Genomic DNA, 18,787 nt, shown 5'->3' with positions numbered 1-18,787 from the left:
AATGCATCGATTGACAGGATCATATGGTTCTTCTCTTTTTTTTTGTTAATGTGATGTATCACGTTGATTGATTTGCGAATGTTGAACCAGCCCTGCATCCCAGGAATGAATCCCACTTGATCATGGTGAATAATTCTTTTTATATGCTGTTGAATTCGATTTGCTAGTATCTTATTGAGAATTTTTGCATCCATATTCATCAGGGATATTGGCCTGTAGTTCTCTTTTTTTACTGGGTCTCTGTCTGGTTTAGGAATCAAAGTAATACTGGCTTCATAGAATGAGTCTGGAAGTTTTCCTTCCCTTTCTATTTCTTGGAATAGCTTGAGAAGGATAGGTATTATCTCTGCTTTAAACGTCTGGTAGAACTCCCCTGGGAAGCCATCTGGTCCTGGACTCTTATTTGTTGGGAGATTTTTGATAACCGATTCAATTTCTTCACTGGTTATGGGTCTGTTCAAGCTTTCTATTTCCTCCTGATTGAGTTTTGGAAGAGTGTGGGTGTTCAGGAATTTGTCCATTTCTTCCAGGTTGTCCAATTTGTTGGCATATAATTTTTCATAGTATTCCCTGATAATTGTTTGTATCTCTGAGGGATTGGTTGTAATAATTCCATTTTCATTCATGATTTTATCTATTTGGGTCATCTCCCATTTCTTTTGGAGAAGTCTGGCTAGAGGTTTGTCAATTTTGTTTATTTTTTCAAAAAACCAACTCTTGGTTTCGTTGATCTGCTCTAGAGTTTTTTTAGATTCTATATTGTTTATTTCTGCTCTGATCTTTATTATTTCTCTTCTTCTGCTGGGTTTGGGGTGTCTTTGCTGTTCTGCTTCTATTTCCTTTAGGTGTGCTGTTAGATTTTGTATTTGGGATTTTGCTTGTTTCTTGAGATAGGCCTGGATTGCAATGTATTTTCCTCTCAGGATGCCTTTGCTGCATCCCAAAGTGTTTGGATTGTTGTATTTTCATTTTTGTTTGTTTCCATATATTTTTTTTTTATTTATTTATTTTATTTTTATATATATATATGAAATTTATTGACAAATTGGTTTGCATACAAAACCCAGTGCTCATCCCAAAAGGTGCCCTCCTCAATACCCATCACCCACCCTCCCCTCCCTCCCACCCCCCATCAACCCTCAGTTTGTTCTCAGTTTTTAACAGTCTCTTATGCTTTGGCTCTCTCCCACTCTAACCTCTTTTTTTTTTCCTTCCCCTCCCCCATGGGTTCCTGTTAAGTTTCTCAGGATCCACATAAGAGTGAAACCATATGGTATCTGTCTTTCTCTGTATGGCTTATTTCACTTAGCATTACACTCTCCAGTTCCATCCACGTTGCTACAAAAGGCCACATTTCATTTTTTCTCATTGCCACGTAGTATTCCATTGTGTATATATATGTCACAATTTTTTCATCCATTCATCAGTTGATGGACATTTAGGCTCTTTCCATAATTTGGCTATTGTTGAGAGTGCTGCTATGAACATTGGGGTACAAGTGCCCCTATGCATCAGTACTCCTGTATCCCTTGGATAAATTCCTAGCAGTGCTATTGCTGGGTCATAGGGTAGGTCTATTTTTAATTTTCTGAGGAACCTCCACACTGCTTTCCAGAGCGGCTGCACCAATTTGCATTCCCACCAACAGTGCAAGAGGGTTCCCGTTTCTCCAAATCCTCTCCAGCATCTATAGTCTCCTGATTTGTTCATTTTGGCCACTCTGACTGGCGTGAGGTGATACCTGAGTGTGGTTTTGATTTGTATTTCCCTGATAAGGAGCGACGCTGAACATCTTTTCATGTGCCTGTTGGCCATCTGGATGTCTTCTTTAGAGAAGTGTCTATTCATGTTTTCTGCCCATTTCTTCACTGGGTTATTTGTTTTTCGGGTGTGGAGTTTGGTGAGCTCTTTATAGATTTTAGATACTAGCCCTTTGTCCGATATGTCATTTGCAAATATCTTTTCCCATTCCGTTGGTTGCCTTTTAGTTTTGTTGGTTGTTTCCTTTGCTGTGCAGAAGCTTTTGATCTTCCTAAGGTCCCAGTAATTCACTTTTGCTTTTAATTCCCTTGCCTTTGGGGATGTGTCGAGTAAGAGATTGCTACGGCTGAGGTCAGAGAGGTCTTTTCCTGCTTTCTCCTCTAAGGTTTTGATGGTTTCCTGTCTCACATTTAGGTCCTTTATCCATTTTGAGTTTATTTTTGTGAATGGTGTGAGAAAGTGGTCTAGTTTCAACCTTCTGCATGTTGCTGTCCAGTTCTCCCAGCACCATTTGTTAAAGAGGCTGTCTTTTTTCCATTGGATGTTCTTTCCTGCTTTGTCAAAGATGAGTTGGCCATACGTTTGTGGGTCTAGTTCTGGGGTTTCTATTCTATTCCATTGGTCTGTGTGTCTGTTTTTGTGCCAATACCATGCTGGTTCAACATTCGCAAATCAATCAACGTGATACATCACATTAACAAAAAAAAAGAGAAGAACCATATGATCCTGTCAATCGATGCAGAAAAGGCCTTTGACAAAATCCAGCACCCTTTCTTAATAAAAACCCTTGAGAAAGTCGGGATAGAAGGAACATACTTAAAGATCATAAAAACCATTTATGAAAAGCCCACAGCTAACATCATCCTCAACGAGGAAAAACTGAGAGCTTTTTCCCTGAGATCAGGAAGACGACAGGGATGCCCACTCTCACCGCTGTTGTTTAACATAGTGCTGGAAGTTCTAGCATCAGCAATCAGACAACAAAAGGAAATCAAAGGCATCCAAATTGGCAAAGATGAAGTCAAGCTTTCGCTTTTTGCAGATGACATGATATTATACATGGAAAATCCGATAGACTCCACCAAAAGTCTGCTAGAACTGATACATGAATTCAGCAAAGTTGCAGGATACAAAATCAATGTACAGAAATCAGTTGCATTCTTATACACTAACAATGAAGCAACAGAAAGACAAATAAAGAGAATGATCCCATTCACAATTGCACCAAGAAGCATAAAATACCTAGGAACAAATCTAACCAAAGATGTAAAGGATCTGTATGCTGAAAACTATAGAAAGCTTATGAAGGAAATTGAAGAAGATTTAAAGAAATGGAAAGACATTCCCTGCTCATGGATTGGAAAGATAAATATTGTCAAAATGTCAATACTACCCAAAGCTATCTACACATTCAATGCAATCCCAATCAAAATTGCACCAGCATTCTTCTCGAAACTAGAACAAGCAATCCTAAAATTCATATGGAACCACAAAAGGCCCCGAATAGCCAAAGGAATTTTGAAGAAGAAGACCAAAGCAGGAGGCATCACAATCCCAGACTTTAGCCTCTACTACAAAGCTGTTTCCATATACTTTTTAATTTCTTCTCTAATTGCCTGGTTGACCCACTCATTCGTTAGTAGGGTGTTCTTTAACCTCCATGCTTTTAGAGGTTTTCCAGACTTTATCCTGTGGTTGATTTCAAGCTTCATAGCATTGTGGTCTGAAAGTATGCATGGTATAATTTCAATTCTTGTAAACTTATGAAGGGCTGTTTTGTGACCCAGTATATGATCTATCTTGGAGAATGTTCCATGTGCACTCGAGAAGAAAGTATATTCTGTTGCTTTGGGATGCAGAGTTCTAAATATATCTGTCAAGTCCATCTGATCCAGTGTCTCATTCAGGGCCCTTGTTTCTTTATTGACCGTGTGTCTAGATGATCTATCCATTTCTGTAAGTGGGGTGTTAAAGTCCCCTGCAATTACCACATTCTTATCAATAAGGTTGCTTCTGTTTATGAGTAATTGTTTTATATATTTGGGGGCTCCAGTATTTGGCACATAGACATTTATAATTGTTAGCTCTTCCTGATGGATAGACCCTGTAACTATTATATAATGTCCTTCTTCATCTCTTGTTACAGCCTTTATTTTAAAGTCTAGTTTGTCTGATATAAGTATGGCTACTCCAGCTTTCTTTTGGCTTCCAGTAGCATGATAAATAGTTCTCCATCCCCTCACTCTCAATCTAAAGGTGTCCTCAGGTCTAAAATGAGTCTCTTGTAGACAGCAAATAGATGGGTCTTGTTTTTTTATCCATTCTGATACCCTATGTCTTTTGGTTGGCGCATTTAATCCATTTACATTCAGTGTTATTATAGAAAGATACGGGTTTAGAGTCATTGTGATGTCTGTATGTTTTATGCTTGTAGTGATGTCTCTGGTACTTTGTCTCACAGAGTCCCCCTTAGGATCTCTTGTAGGCCTGGTTTAGTGGTGACAAATTCCTTCAGTTTTTGTTTGTTTGGGAAGACCTTTATCTCTCCTTCTATTCTAAATGACAGACTTGCTGGATAAAGGATTCTCGGCTGCATATTTTTTCTGTCTAGCACCCTGAAAATCTCGTGCCAATTCTTTCTGGCCTGCCAAGTTTCAAAAGAGAGATCAGTCACGAGTCTTATAGGTCTCCCTTTATATGTGAGGGCACGTTTACCCCTTGCTGCTTTCAGAATTTTCTCTTTATCCTTGTATTTTGCCAGTTTCACTATGATGTCGTGCAGAAGATCGATTCAAGTTACGTCTGAAGTGAGTTCTCTGTGCCTCTTGGATTTCAATGCCTTTTTCCTTCCCCAGTTCAGGGAAGTTCTCAGCTATAATTTCTTCAAGTACCCCTTCAGCACCTTTCCCTCTCTCTTCCTCCTCTGGGATACCAATTATGCGTATATTATTTCTTTTTAGTGTATCGCTTAGTTCTCTAATTTTCCCCTCATACTCCTGGATTTTTTTATCTCTCTTTTTCTCAGCTTCCTCTTTTTCCATAACTTTATCTTCTAGTTCACCTATTCTCTCCTCTGCCTCTTCCATCCGAGCTGTGGTGGTTTCCATTTTGTTTTGCATTTCGTTTAAAGCGTTTTTCAGCTCTTCGTGACTGTTCCTTAGTCCCTTGATCTCTGTAGCAAGAGATTCTCTGCTGTCCTCTATACTGTTTTCCAGCCCAGCGATTAATTTTATGACTACTATTCTAAATTCACTTTCTGTTATATTATTTAAATCCTTTTTGATCAGCTCATTAGCTGTTGTTATTTCCTGGAGATTCTTCTGAGGGGAATTCTTCCGCTTGGTCATTTTGGAATGTCCCTGGTGTGGTGAGGACCTGCAGGGCACTTCCCCTGTGCTGTGGTGTATAACTGGAGTTGATGGGCGGGGCCGCAGTCCAACCTGATGTCTGCCCCCAGCCCACCGCTGGGGCCACAGTCAGACTGGTGTGTGCCTTCTCTTCCCCTCTCCTAGGGGCGGGATTCACTGTGGGGTGGCGTGGCCCATCTGGGCTACTTGCACACTGCCAGGCTTGTGATGCTGGGGATCTGGCATATTAGCTGGGGTGGGTAGGCAAGGTGCACGGCGGCAGGGGGGGCAGGCTTAGCTCGCTTCTCCTTAGGTGATCCACTTCAGGAGGGGCCCTGTGGCAGCCGGAGGGAGTCAGATCCGCTGCCGGAGGTTTGGCTCCGCAGAAGCACAGAGTTGGGTGTTTGTACGGAGCGAGCAATTTCCCTGGCAGGAACCGGTTCCCTTTGGGATTTTGGCTGGCGGATGGGCGGGGGAGATGGCGCTGGCGAGCGCATTTGTTCCCCACCAAACTGAGCTCTGTTGTCCCGGGGCTCAGCAGCTCTCCCTCCCTTTGTCCTCCAGCCTTCCCGCTTTCCGAGCAGAGCTGTTAACTTATGACCTCCCAGACGCTAAATCTCGCTTGCTGTCGGAACACAGTCCGTCAGGCCCCTCCGCTTTTGCAAGCCAGACTCAGGGACTCTGCTTGGCTGGCGAGCCACCCCTCCGCCCCGGCTCCTTCCCGCCAGTCCGTGGAGCTCGCGCCACCTCGCCGCCCTTCCTACCCTCTTCCGTGGGCCTCTCGTCTGCGCTTGGGTCTGGTGACTCCGTTCTGCTAATCCTCTGGCGGTTTTCTGGGTTATTTAGGCAGGTGTAGGCGGAATCTAAGTGATCAGCAGGACGCGCGGTGAGCCCAGCGTCCTCCTACGCCGTCATCTTCCCTCGAGCCCGGACGTGCTTTTAACAAGATGTAAAGGATAAGGGTAGGGATCACAAGTCAGAAAATGGGAATGACTACAGTTTAGTTCCATTTTTGTTTTTCAGTGTTAAAGTGTACAGTGTGATGAATTGATATATGTATACATTCTGAAAGGATGTCCATGAGCTGAGCAATTAGTATATTCAATAGATAGATAGATAGATAGATAGATATGAAAATACTCAAGTTTTAGTTTGCTAGCAAATTTCAATTATAGGACACAGAATTATCAAGTATAGCCACCATGTCATACATTAGGTCTTCAAACCTTGTTCATGTTATAACTAAAAGCTTATCTGCTTCAATCAACCCATTTTCCCCACTCTCCAATCCGTGGTAACGAGGGATGTGCATATATATACATACTGTGTGTGTGTGTGTGTGTGTGTGTGTGTATAACATTTACTTATCTCTCAGTCCATCAGTGGAAGCAGGTTTTTTTTCCCATACCTTGGCTATTGCAAATAATGCTGTTGTGAACATGGGAGTGCAGATATCTCTTTGAAATAATAATGTAATTTCTCTTGTATAAATATACTCAGAAATGGGGCTGATGGGTCATATAGTAGTTCTATTTTTTTATGAGAGAGAGGGAGAGAGAGAGAGAGAGAGAGAGATGGAGGAGGGGCAGAAGGAGAGAAAGAGAATCTTTAAGCAGGCTCAATGCAAGGCTAGATCCCATGACCCTGAGATCATGTCCTGAGCTGGGTGCTCAAATGACTGAGCCACCCAGGCACCCCAAGGTAGTTTTATTTTTAATTTCTTGAGGAACCTCCATAGTGTTTTTAGTGGTAGCAGGACCACTTTACATTCCCACCAGCAGCATATGAGAGTTTCCTTTTCTCCACATTCTCAACAACATTTGTTACCTCTTGTTTTTTGGATAATAGACATCCTAACAAGTATAAAGTTGTGTCTCATTCTCTGTTAATCAGCGATGTTGAACACATTTTCATGTATGTGTTGGCCATTTTTATGTCTTGGAAAAGGGTCTATTCAGGTCTTTTGACCATCTTTCATTTGAGTTTTCTAGCTATCTATTGCATTGTATGAGTTCCATATATTTTTTTTAGATATTAACCCCTTATTGGTTATGGTTTGGAAATATTTTCTCCCTATTTCATAAGTTGCCTTTTTAAAAAACATTTTTATTGGGGCTCAGTTTGTTGGGCATCCAACTTTGGCTCAGGTCATGATCTCAAGGGTTCGTGGGTTTGAGCCCTGCACTGGGCTCTGTGCTGACAGCTCAGAGCCTGGAGTCTGCTTCAGATTCTGTCTCCTTCTCTCTCGGCCCCTCTCCTCTCCTGCTTGTGCTCTGCCTCTCTCTCTCTCTTCAAAAATAAACATTAAAAAATAAAATAAAAATAAAATAAAAAGTTTTTATTTTAATGAGCCGGTGTTCATCATAACAAGTGCCTTCCTTAATCCCCATCACCTATTTCACCAATCCCCTCCACCCACCTCCCTTCGGGTAACCATCAATTCTCTGTAGTTAAGAGTCTGTTTCTTGATGTCTCTCTCTTTTTTCCCTTTGCTTATTTGCTTTGTTTCTTAAATTCCAAATATGAGTAAAATCAGAGTATTTGTCTTTCTCTGACTATTTAACTTAGCATTATAGTCTCTAGTTTCATTCGTGTAATGGCAAGATTTTGTTCTTTTTTTAATGTTTACTTCCCTTGCTCTAGGAGATACATCTCAACAAATGTTGATATGACTGATGTTAGAGAAATTACTGCCTATGTGGTCTTTTAGGATTTTGATGGTTTCAGGTCTCACATTTGGATCTTTAATCTATTTTGAGTTCATTTTTGTGCATAGTTTCAGTAAGTGGCTCAGTTTTATTGTTTTACAATTGGCTGTCCTGTTTTCCCATCACCATGTATTGAAGAGACTATCTTTTCCCCCATTTTATAGTCTTGCCTCCTTTGTCATAGATGAGTTGACCTAATAAGTATATACTTATTTGTGAGCTCTCTTCTGTTCCATTGATCTATTTGTCTCTTTTTGTGCCAGCACCATACTGTTGTGTTTATTTTTTTACTTTTTATTTTCTCATTGCATTTATTTTTATTCCTTTTAACTTTAGAGTCTGTCTGCTTTTATTAATTTTTCTTTTTTAGCACCATCTTGTTTTGATTACTACAGCTTTGTAGTATATCTTGAAGTCTGGAATTGTGACACCTCCAGCTTTGTTTTTCTTTCTCAAGATTGCTTTAGTTATTTCAGATCCATTGTGATCAAGAAAAAAAGAGAAAGACCCAAATAAATAAAATCAGAACTGGAATAGAAGTCACAAAAGACACCACAGCAATACAAAGTATTATAAGAGAATACCATGAACAATGACATGCCAACAAATTGGACAACCTTCAAGAAATGGATAAATCCCTTGCCCACTCTCACTGCTGTTGTTTAACACAGTTCTGGAAGTTCTAGCATCAGCAATCAGACAACAAAAGGAAATCAAAGGCATCCAAATTGGCAAAGATGAAGTCAAGCTTTCACTTTTTGCAGATGACATGATATTATACATGGAAAATCCGATAGACTCCACCAAAAGTCTGCTAGAACTGATACATGAATTCAGCAAAGTTGCAGGATACAAAATCAATGTACAGAAATCAGTTGCATTCTTATACACTAACAACGAAGCAACAGAAAGACAAATAAAGAAACTGATCCCATTCACAATTGCACCAAGAAGCATAAAATACCTAGGAATAAATCTAACCAAAGATGTAAAGGATCTGTATGCTGAAAACTATAGGAAGCTTATGAAGGTAACTGAAGAAGATTTAAAGAAATGGAAAGACATTCCCTGCTCATGGATTGGAAAAATAAATATTGTCAAAATGTCAATACTACCCAAAGCTATCTACACATTCAATGCAATCCCAATCAAAATTGCACCAGCATTCTTCTCGAAACTAGAACAAGCAATCCTAAAATTCATATGGAACCACAAAAGGCCCCGAATAGCCAAAGGAATTTTGAAGAAGAAGACCAAAGCAGGAGGTATCACAATCCCAGACTTTAGCCTCTACTACAAAGCTGTCATCATCAAGACAGCATGGTATTGGCACAAAAACAGACACACAGACCAATGGAATAGAATAGAAACCCCAGAACTAGACCCACAAACGTATGGCCAACTCATCTTTGACAAAGCAGGAAAGAACATTCAATGGAAAAAAGACAGTCTCTTTAACAAATGGTGCTGGGAGAACTGGACAGCAACATGCAGAAGGTTGAAACTAGACCACTTTCTCACACCATTCACAAAAATAAACTCAAAATGGATAAAGGACCTAAATGTGAGACAGGAAACCATCAAAACCTTAGAGGAGAAAGCAGGAAAAGACCTCTCTGACCTCAGCCGTAGCAATCTCTTACTCGACACATCCCCAAAGGCAAGGGAATTAAAAGCAAAAGTGAATTACTGGGACCTTAGGAAGATCAAAAGCTTCTGCACAGCAAAGGAAACAACCAACAAAACTAAAAGGCAACCAACGGAATGGGAAAAGATATTTGCAAATGACATATCGGACAAAGGGCTAGTATCTAAAATCTATAAAGAGCTCACCAAACTCCACACCCGAAAAACAAATAACCCAGTGAAGAAATGGGCAGAAAACATGAATAGACACTTCTCTAAAGAAGACATCCAGATGGCCAACAGGCACATGAAAAGATGTTCAGCGTCGCTCCTTATCAGGGAAATACAAATCAAAACCACACTCAGGTATCACCTCACGCCAGTCAGAGTGGCCAAAATGAACAAATCAGGAGACTATAGATGCTGGAGAGGATGTGGAGAAACGGGAACCCTCTTGCACTGTTGGTGGGAATGCAAACTGGTGCAGCCGCTCTGGAAAGCAGTGTGGAGGTTCCTCAGAAAACTAAAAATAGATCTACCCTATGACCCAGCAATAGCACTGCTAGGAATTTATCCAAGGGATACAGGAGTACTGATGCATAGGGGCACTTGTACCCCAATGTTCATAGCAGCACTCTCAACAATAGCCAAATTATGGAAAGAGCCTAAATGTCCATCAACTGATGAATGGATAAAGAAATGGTGGTATATATACACAATGGAATACTATGTGGCAATGAGAAAAAATGAAATATGGCCTTTTGTAGCAACGTGGATGGAACTGGAGAGTGTAATGCTAAGTGAAATAAGCCATACAGAGAAAGACAGATACCATATGGTTTCACTCTTATGTGGATCCTGAGAAACTTAACAGGAACCCATGGGGGAGGGGAAGGAAAAAAAAAAAGAGGTTAGATTGCGAGAGAGCCAAAGCATAAGAGACTGTTAAAAACTGAGAACAAACTGAGGGTTGATGGGGGGTGGGAGGGAGGGGAGGGTGGGTGATGGGTATTGAGGAGGGCACCTTTTGGGATGAGCACTGGGTGTTGTATGGAAACCAATTTGTCAATAAATTTCATATAAAAAAAAAAAAGAAATGGATAAATCCCTAGAAACATGTAATCTTCCAAAACTGAATCAGGAAAAAATAGAAACTGATTTCTGATTTTGTTTATTTGAGTCTTCTTTTGTTTTCTTTTCAGTGCAAAGTTTCCTCCACCCTTTCTTTTAAAAACCAGCTTTTAGTTTTGTTCATCATTTCTATTGCTTTTCTGGCTTCTCTTTTCTTTCTTTTTTTAAGGTTTGTCTGCTGTTTGTTTGTTTATCTAATCTCTCTATCTATCTAGGCTGAGAGAGAGGGAGAGAATCCCAAGCAGGCTTTGCACTGTCAGAGCCCGAAATGGGGCTCAGTCTCATGAACCATGAGAACATGATCTGAGATGAGATCAAGAGTCAGATGCTTAACCAATTGATCCACCCAGGTGCCCCATATGCTGTATTTATTTCTGCTTTGATCTTTATTATTTCCCTTCTTTCCCAATATTTACTCGTTGATTTTCTGTCTGGATTACCTATCCTCTGTGGAAAGTAGGGTAGTAAAGTCTTCGATTATTGTATTGTTTGTTTTTCTCTTCAGGTCTATTAGTATTTGTTTAATATAGGTAGGTGTTCTTCGTGTTGGGTGTGTATATATTTATGAGTGTTATATCAATTAATCAATTGATTAATTGACTCCTGTATCATTGTATAATGACCTTCTTTGCCCCTTGTTACTATTTTTGGCTTAAAGTCTATTTTGTCTCATGTAAGTATAGCTACCCCTGCCTGCTTTCTTTCGGTTTCCGCTTGCATGGAATATCTTTTTCTATCCCTCCCTTTTAGACTATGTACATTTAAGCTGAAGTAAATATCCTGTAGGAAGCATACTTGGGTCTTATATATATTTATCCATTCAGTCACTCTATGTCTTTTCATGGGAGAAGTTAATGCATTTCTTAAACAAGTTTTATTTGAGATGGTGGGAGAGGGAGAGAGGGAGAAAGAGAGAGACTCTCAAACAGGCTCCATGGCGAGCATGGAGCCCCTGATGTGGGGCTCAATCTCATGACCCTGGGATCGTGACCTGAGATGAAATCAAGAGTTGGGCACTTAACCAACTGAGCCACCCAGGAATCCTTTCAATACATTTTCATTTAGAGTACTGATAGGTAAGGACTTACTTATGCCATCTTATTGTTTCCTGGCTGTTTTGTGGTTCCCTTCTACATTTCTTCCTCTTTTGCTGCCTTCCTTTCTGAACTGATGTTTTTCTTTAGTGGTATGCTTTGATTCTCTTCTGTTTATTGTGAACCTTTTGTAGGTTTTTGCTTTCTGGTTACCATGAGGCTTGCACGAAGCATCTTACATATATAACAGTCTATTTCATACTGATGACAATTAAATTTCAGTCACATACAAAAACCCTACCCTTTTGCCTCCTCCTTTTACATTTTTGATGTCACAGTTTACTTCTTTTTATATTGTATGTTCATTAATAAATTATTGTACCTATAGCTATTTTTTTAAACACTTTTGTCCTTTAACCTTTAAACTAGAATTAAGTAGTTAACACACCATCATATTGGAGTAGGAGTATTCTGAATCAGAGTATGTTTGTCTTTACCAATGTGTTTTATATTTTCATGTGTTTTAATGTTAGTAACAAGCATCCTTTCATTCCAGCGTGAAGGACTCCTCTCAGCATTTCTTACAAGACAGGTCTAGCGGTGGTAAGCTCCCTCAGCTTTTGTTTGTGAGGGAAAGTCTTTATTCTGCCTTCATTTCTGAAGACAACTCTGCCAGTTAAGTCTTCCTTCTTAGCAGTTTCTTTCCTGTAGTACTTTGACTATATCACTGCATTCTCTCCTGGCCTGCAAGCTCTCTGCTCAGAAATCTGCTTTAGCTTTATGGGGCTTACCTGGTATGGGAGTTTTGTTTTGTTTTGTTTTGTTTCTCTCCCATTGCTTTTTAACTTATTTCTTTGCCTTTGATTTATTCAGTTTTATTATAATGTGTCTTGGAGAGGATTGTTGTGAATTGAAACTTCGTGGTGATTTATTAGCTTCATAAACTTGGACGTCCAAATCTGTCCCCAGGTTTGGGAAGTTCTTAGCCATTGTTTCTCTGAATAAACTTTTTATCCCTTTTTCTCTCCTCCTTCTGGAACTCCAATGATACTTACATTGTTTGTTTGTTTGTTTGTTTTGCTTTTCTGGTGGGGCCCTTAAGTTTCATAGGTTTTCTTTATTCTTTGCCATTCTTTTTTTCCTTTTACTCTCCTATTTGGATAATTTCTCAAAAAAATTTAATGTTTATTTTTTACAGAGACAGAGCACGAGCAGGAGAGGGGCAGGGACAGAGGGAGGCACAGAATCCAAAGTAGGCTCCAGGCTCTGAGTTGTCAGCACAGAGCCCGATGGAGGATCTCACAAAATGCAAGATCATGACCTGAGCTAAAGTCGGACATTTAACTGACTGAGCCACCCAGGTGCCTCCTTATTTGGATAATTTCAAATGATCTGTGTTTCAGCTCACTGATTTTTTATTCTGCTTTGTCAAGTCTGAGAGTGAAGGTCTCTACTGAACTATTCAGTTACTGCATTCTACCAGGTCCCAAAGTTCTTATTGCTGTATTTAAAAACTATTTTCTAACTCTTTGTTGACTTTCTCAGTTTCTTCTTGTATTGTCTTCCTGATATTCTTAAATTGTTTATATGTGTTTTCTTATAGCTCCATGAACATCTTTAGAACAACTGCTTTGAATTATTCTTTGAACAATTCTTGGATCTCCATGTCTTTGGGGCCAGTTACTGGAAGTTTAGTCTATTCCTTTGGCGGAGTCATGTTTCCCCAATTCTTTGTGATTCCTATAGCATTTTGTACATCTGTGCATTTGAAGAAGTAGTCACCTCTTCTGGACTTTATGGCCTGACTTTGATAAGGTAAAACTTTCACCTCAGAGTGGGGGCATGTTGATGCAGGACCCCAAGTGTAGGGTGTGGATGACACTGGGTCTTTGGCTAAGGCCACTGGGATCCACAGCATCTACAACCCTGTGGTCCTTGGCAAGCGTTCAAAGGGTCCACAGTGGCTTAAAGGGCAGTTGGGGTTCTCAGTGGCACCTCCACATATCGTGGTTAGGGACCAGGCAGGTAGTGGTGGTGGCCAGAACTTGTGGTGACATACTTGGCTTCAGGGTCCAGGTGTATGTGCCTCTGTAGTGTCATGTACCAATCGGACATGCAATGTAGTGGTGGGGTCAGGGTAGGCATGAAAGGACGGACCTAACTACAGGTCACTGGCATGCATTACTGTGGCTGCTGGGTATTGCCATGAGTGCACAACAGTCTAGACTGTTGACAGAAATCAAGCCTGTGGTGCGTGGGTGCACAGCTGGAGAGACTAGCTGCAGGTGATTATAGTGGCACAGGCCAGTGACAGAAGACAGGGCCTAATTCAGGCCCACAAGCAGTTGCAGAAGCCCTGGCTGTTGGTGTCCTCTCCTATGCCTCCACAGTCTTCCCCCAAGGCATGCACACTACAGTGAAGGACAGTGAGAGTTGGCAGGCTGGCTGTGTGCAAGTGCACAGAAGAGTGGGCTGGCTCCAAGTACACACCTGGTGGTGGGTCAGCCTCAGGGGCCTAGGCTGGCTGGAATATTACCCTTGTGCAACCACAGAGACCTGGGATGGCTGCTGGTGCAGTTTCCAGGCCCTTATGGGAACAGGACAGGGGAAGTAGTGGGAAGAGACTAGGGAAACTGGTGTCAGCGAATGCCAGTACCTGTGGGGTGAAAGCTGATGAAAACTGCAGGGGTTCCATGGAGGCTAATTTGGTCATTGATTTCTTCAGTGGCAAAAGCTGCTGGGTTTTTCTGGAGAGTAGGTCCTGCTGCGTGGCTTCTATGAGTAGTTCCTGCACTTCTTTCTTGTTCCTCTGTACATGTCAGCTCTTTTGGTCTCTGGGTGGGATGAAACTGAAGTGGGACCTTCCAAAAGGCAAGGGAAACTGGTCACTCACCCTGCTCTTCTTTTTCTGGTAAGTGGGACTCTTGTTAGCTGGGAACTTCCTTCTTGGCACTGAGCAGTGCCAACTTGAGGGATGAGATGATGCAGGCAAAATGAAGTGTTCTTTTCTTTTTGGGTAGTTATTCTCAATTTGTTTTTTGTTTGTTTGTTTTGTTTTGCCCCACTGTGTCGCTGAAGTTTCTGAGGAGGACTCTTGGGCTCTTCCAGAGCCATTTTTTGTTTTTTCATGGATAGCTGTCTGTTGATCATGGTGATGGGATGGAGGTCTCCTACATTGTTATTTTGGCAACATCACTCTCAAGTTTCCCAGATCTTAAATTCACTCCAAAATTTGTGAATGATTATGCTAGATAGTAAATAAGGGAGAAGATAAGAACCATGTTTTATTGATCCTGAGTTAGCACAATTCACCATATTGACACTCATTACAAACTGTTACATTATTTAGTTATCACCGTCACCGTTACAAATTAATTTTGAAGATGAAAGCTGAAATGCTTTTTATTATTTCCTTTATGAGGCACTAGAAGACCAAACCACAGTCTGGGGAATCCTCAAGATGATTGTCAGTCAAGATGGGTAATCAGCTCCTCTCATCACCAGACCATCTCAGAGGCAGCAGGGGAGGCTCCTATAGAGCATCTGTTTGACTCCTGTTGACCCATTAAGAATGCAGCACATCGAGGCTCACAGCATTGGAATGTCTGCTGGAGATCTCACTGAATTGGACACCCTTCTTGGCAAACACCACTGGAAGAAACAAGCCACAGGGGGCTCCTGGTCTGAAGATTGGATCAGTGAAAGGCAACAGTGGCCACACTGAAATCTTCAGTGGGAATAGCAGGCCTCATTAAGTTACTTCTGATGATGCCCATCAAAAAATTCTTCCATCTTTGCACTAGTGAGACAGTGTAAACAGGATAAGTGGTTGGATCTGCCCATTCTAGGAAGCCTGGAGGCTTGGGAAGAATTCCAAGAATTTGGCAGAGGAGCTTGGGTTCGCAGTTTTGGATCTAGGGTAGCCAACATCTATGTTGTCATCAGACAGTTGAAACAGCAATCTCAAAATCTTAGGAGGCTGTATGAAACATTTTCATAGTCTGCAGCTTTAAGGAAATCCCTCCAGCTCCCAGTGGAAGACATGGCTCATCATCTGGGCCCAAATCACTGCAAAATCTGGCCTATACAGCATCCTGTAGAAGGAGCCACACAAGCTACCTATACAGGAAAGCATTTGTAATAATTTCCTCAGAACATCTAAGGCAACAGCTAGAATCAGCAGCCACAGAGGGAACAGTTAAAACTTGGGGTCCCCCCCAACTAATATTCATATTCTGTGGAAATGGACTCCACTACCAATGGATGGGCAAGATCCCACTCACATGTGAACCAGTGTTCAGAGAAAAGTCTCAGGAAACTGCCAGGTTGTTTCTCCAGTATAAGCCCATCAGTCTCCTTGAATTAATGCAGAATAGCCATGAGTAATTTTCAAATCCTGAAATAGTCCAATCTCTCTTTTGTACACCCTAAGTATCTTTGATGACTGTCCATAAATACTGGGGCATTTTTCCTAATGCCATATTAGGTTCCTCAGTGGAAGACGTTGCTGCTGTCCACTGTGCAGGGGTCATTTCCCTTGAAGATGCTGTGAAGGTGATCCACCGCTAGAGCAGGTCATAGGCAGAGGTGGTTGGAGGGAGAATGTTGGTGGTCAGAAACATTCCTGCAAAGGAGATCTCGGAGGCACTTTTCTCTCTTTCCATAAAGGTGTGCATTGTATCTTTAACATTTGTACTCTGTCAGGAGAAGCAAAAGTTATAGTCAGGTGTTGTGGAAAGCTAGCTGAGCAGTTTGAGAAGAGGAATATATTTCTGCCTATCTTATCAGCTCTAGCTGCTTATCATAGTAAGATGATGGATCCCGTACTCAAGGATGCTTTGGGAGTTTGGTGAGGACGGAATCAGAAATGGAACTCATTTCAACGGTTAAAAGAAAAACAGCTTCTGGAGAAGATTTTGCTATTGGCAAATAGAGGTCTAGAAATGTTTGAGAACCAATTGCTTTCACCCAGGTTATCACAGCTGCAGTCAAAGGAAGAGAAAATGCTGTATTTGTCGAAATAGCTCCTAAAAGAGGACTCCAAAGAAATATCAGGGAAATCTTAAGTGGAGAAATACAAACTTTTCCTTCTCTAAAACCAATTGAAGAGTATGAGACTCTTTTTGATTTGGTAAAATCTCTATCTGAATTTGGCTACAACCATAATTGGCCATCCTTTTATGAAGGTTTGAAAACAATTCTACCAGGTTACCTAAAATGTCAGTTTGAACACAAATATCTTAAGACTTATTTAAAAAGCCCTTCAGTTGTAGAACAAAATTGCTTACTTCAACACCCTCTTATTGTCGTGCCAAAGACAGCTTAGATTTTTACCTGTTTCATAACTCAGGATAGAACACCCAATGTTGTTTTTTAAAATTAATTAATTAATTACTTTGTTTATTTATTTTTAATTTACATCCAAGTTAGTTAGCATATAGTGCAACAATGATTTCAGGAGGAGATTCCTTAATGCCCCTTACCCATTTAGCCCACCCCCCCACTACCCCTCCAGCAACCCTCTGTTTGTTCTCTATATTTGAGAGTCTCTTATGTTTTGCCCCCTCCCTGTTTTTGTATTCTTTTTGCTTCCCTTCCCTTATGTTCATCTGTTTTGTATCTTAAGTTCCTCATATGAGTGAAGTCATATGATATTTGTCTTTCTCTGACTAATTTCACTTAGCATAATACCCTCTGGTTCCATCCACGTAGTTGCAAGTTTCAAGATTTCATTGTTTTTGATTGTTGAGTAATACTCCATTGTATGCAGATATAGATATAGATATAGATATATAGGCATATATAGATATATATAGATATATAGATGATATAGGTATAGGTATAAATATAGATATAGATATAGATATAGATATAGATATAGATATAGATATAGATATACACACACACACATACATACCACATCATCTTTTTGCATTCAGCCATCGATGGACATTTTGGCTCTTTCCATACTTTGGCTATTATCGATAGTGCTGCTATAAACATTGGGGTGCATGTGTTCCTTCAAAACAGCACACCTGTATCCCTTGGATAAATACCTTGTAGTGCAATTTCTAGGTCATAGGGTAGTTGTCTTTTTAACTTTTTGAGGAAGCTCCATACTGCTTTCCAGAGTGGCTGCTCCAGTTTGTATTCCCACCAGCAGTGCAAAAGAGATCCTCTGCATCCTCACCAACATCTGCTGTTGCCTGAATAGTTAATGTTAGCCATTCTGACAAGTGGGAGGTGGCATCTCATTGTGGTTTTGATTTGTTATTTCCCTGATGATGAGTGATATGGAGCATTTCTTCATGTGTCTGTTAGCCATACAGATGTCTTCTTTGGAGAAGTGTCTATTCATGTCTTTTGCTTATTTCTTCACTGGATTATTTGTTTTTTGGGTGTTGAGTTTGAGAAGTTCTTTGTAGATTTTAGATTCTAACCATTTATCTGATATGTCATTTGCAACTATCTTCTCCCATTCCGTTGGTTGCCTTTTAGTTTTGCTGATTGTTTCCTTCACTGTGCAGAAACTTTTTATCTTGATGAGGTCCCGATAATTAATGCTTGATTTTGTTTCCCTTGCCTCCAGAGACGTGTTGAGTAAGAAGCTGCTGCGGCCAAGGTCAAAGAGGTTTTTGCCTGCTTTCTCCTTGAGGATTTTGATGGCTTCCTGTCTTGCATTGAGGTCTTCCATCCATTTTGTGTTTATTTTTTGTATGGTGTAAGAAAGTGGTCCAGGTTCATTCTTCTGCATGTCACTGTCCAGTTTTCCCAGCACCACTTGCTCAAGAGACTGTCTTTATGCCATCGGATATTCTTTCCTGCTGTGTCAAAGACTAGTTGCCCATACGTTTGTGGGTCCATGTCTGGGTTTTCTATTCTGTTCCATTGATCTGAGTGTCTGTTTTGTGCCAGTACCATACTGTCTTGATGAATACAGCTTTGTAATACAGCTTGAAGTCTGGGATTGTGATGCCTCCTTCTTTGGTTTTCTTTTTCAAGATTGCTTTGGCTATTCAGGGTCTTTGGTGATTCCATACAAATTTTAGGATTGTTTGTTCTAGCTCTGTGAATAATGCCGGTGTTGTTTGAAATTGAATATATAGATTGCTTTGGGTAGTATTGACATGTTCACAATATTTATTTTTCCAATCCAGGAGCATGGAATCGTTTTCCTTTT

This window comes from Lynx canadensis, chromosome F2 (assembly GCF_007474595.2).
Source record: "Lynx canadensis isolate LIC74 chromosome F2, mLynCan4.pri.v2, whole genome shotgun sequence".
NCBI lineage: Eukaryota > Metazoa > Chordata > Mammalia > Carnivora > Felidae > Lynx > Lynx canadensis.
Note: the sequence above shows the minus strand (reverse complement) of the source record.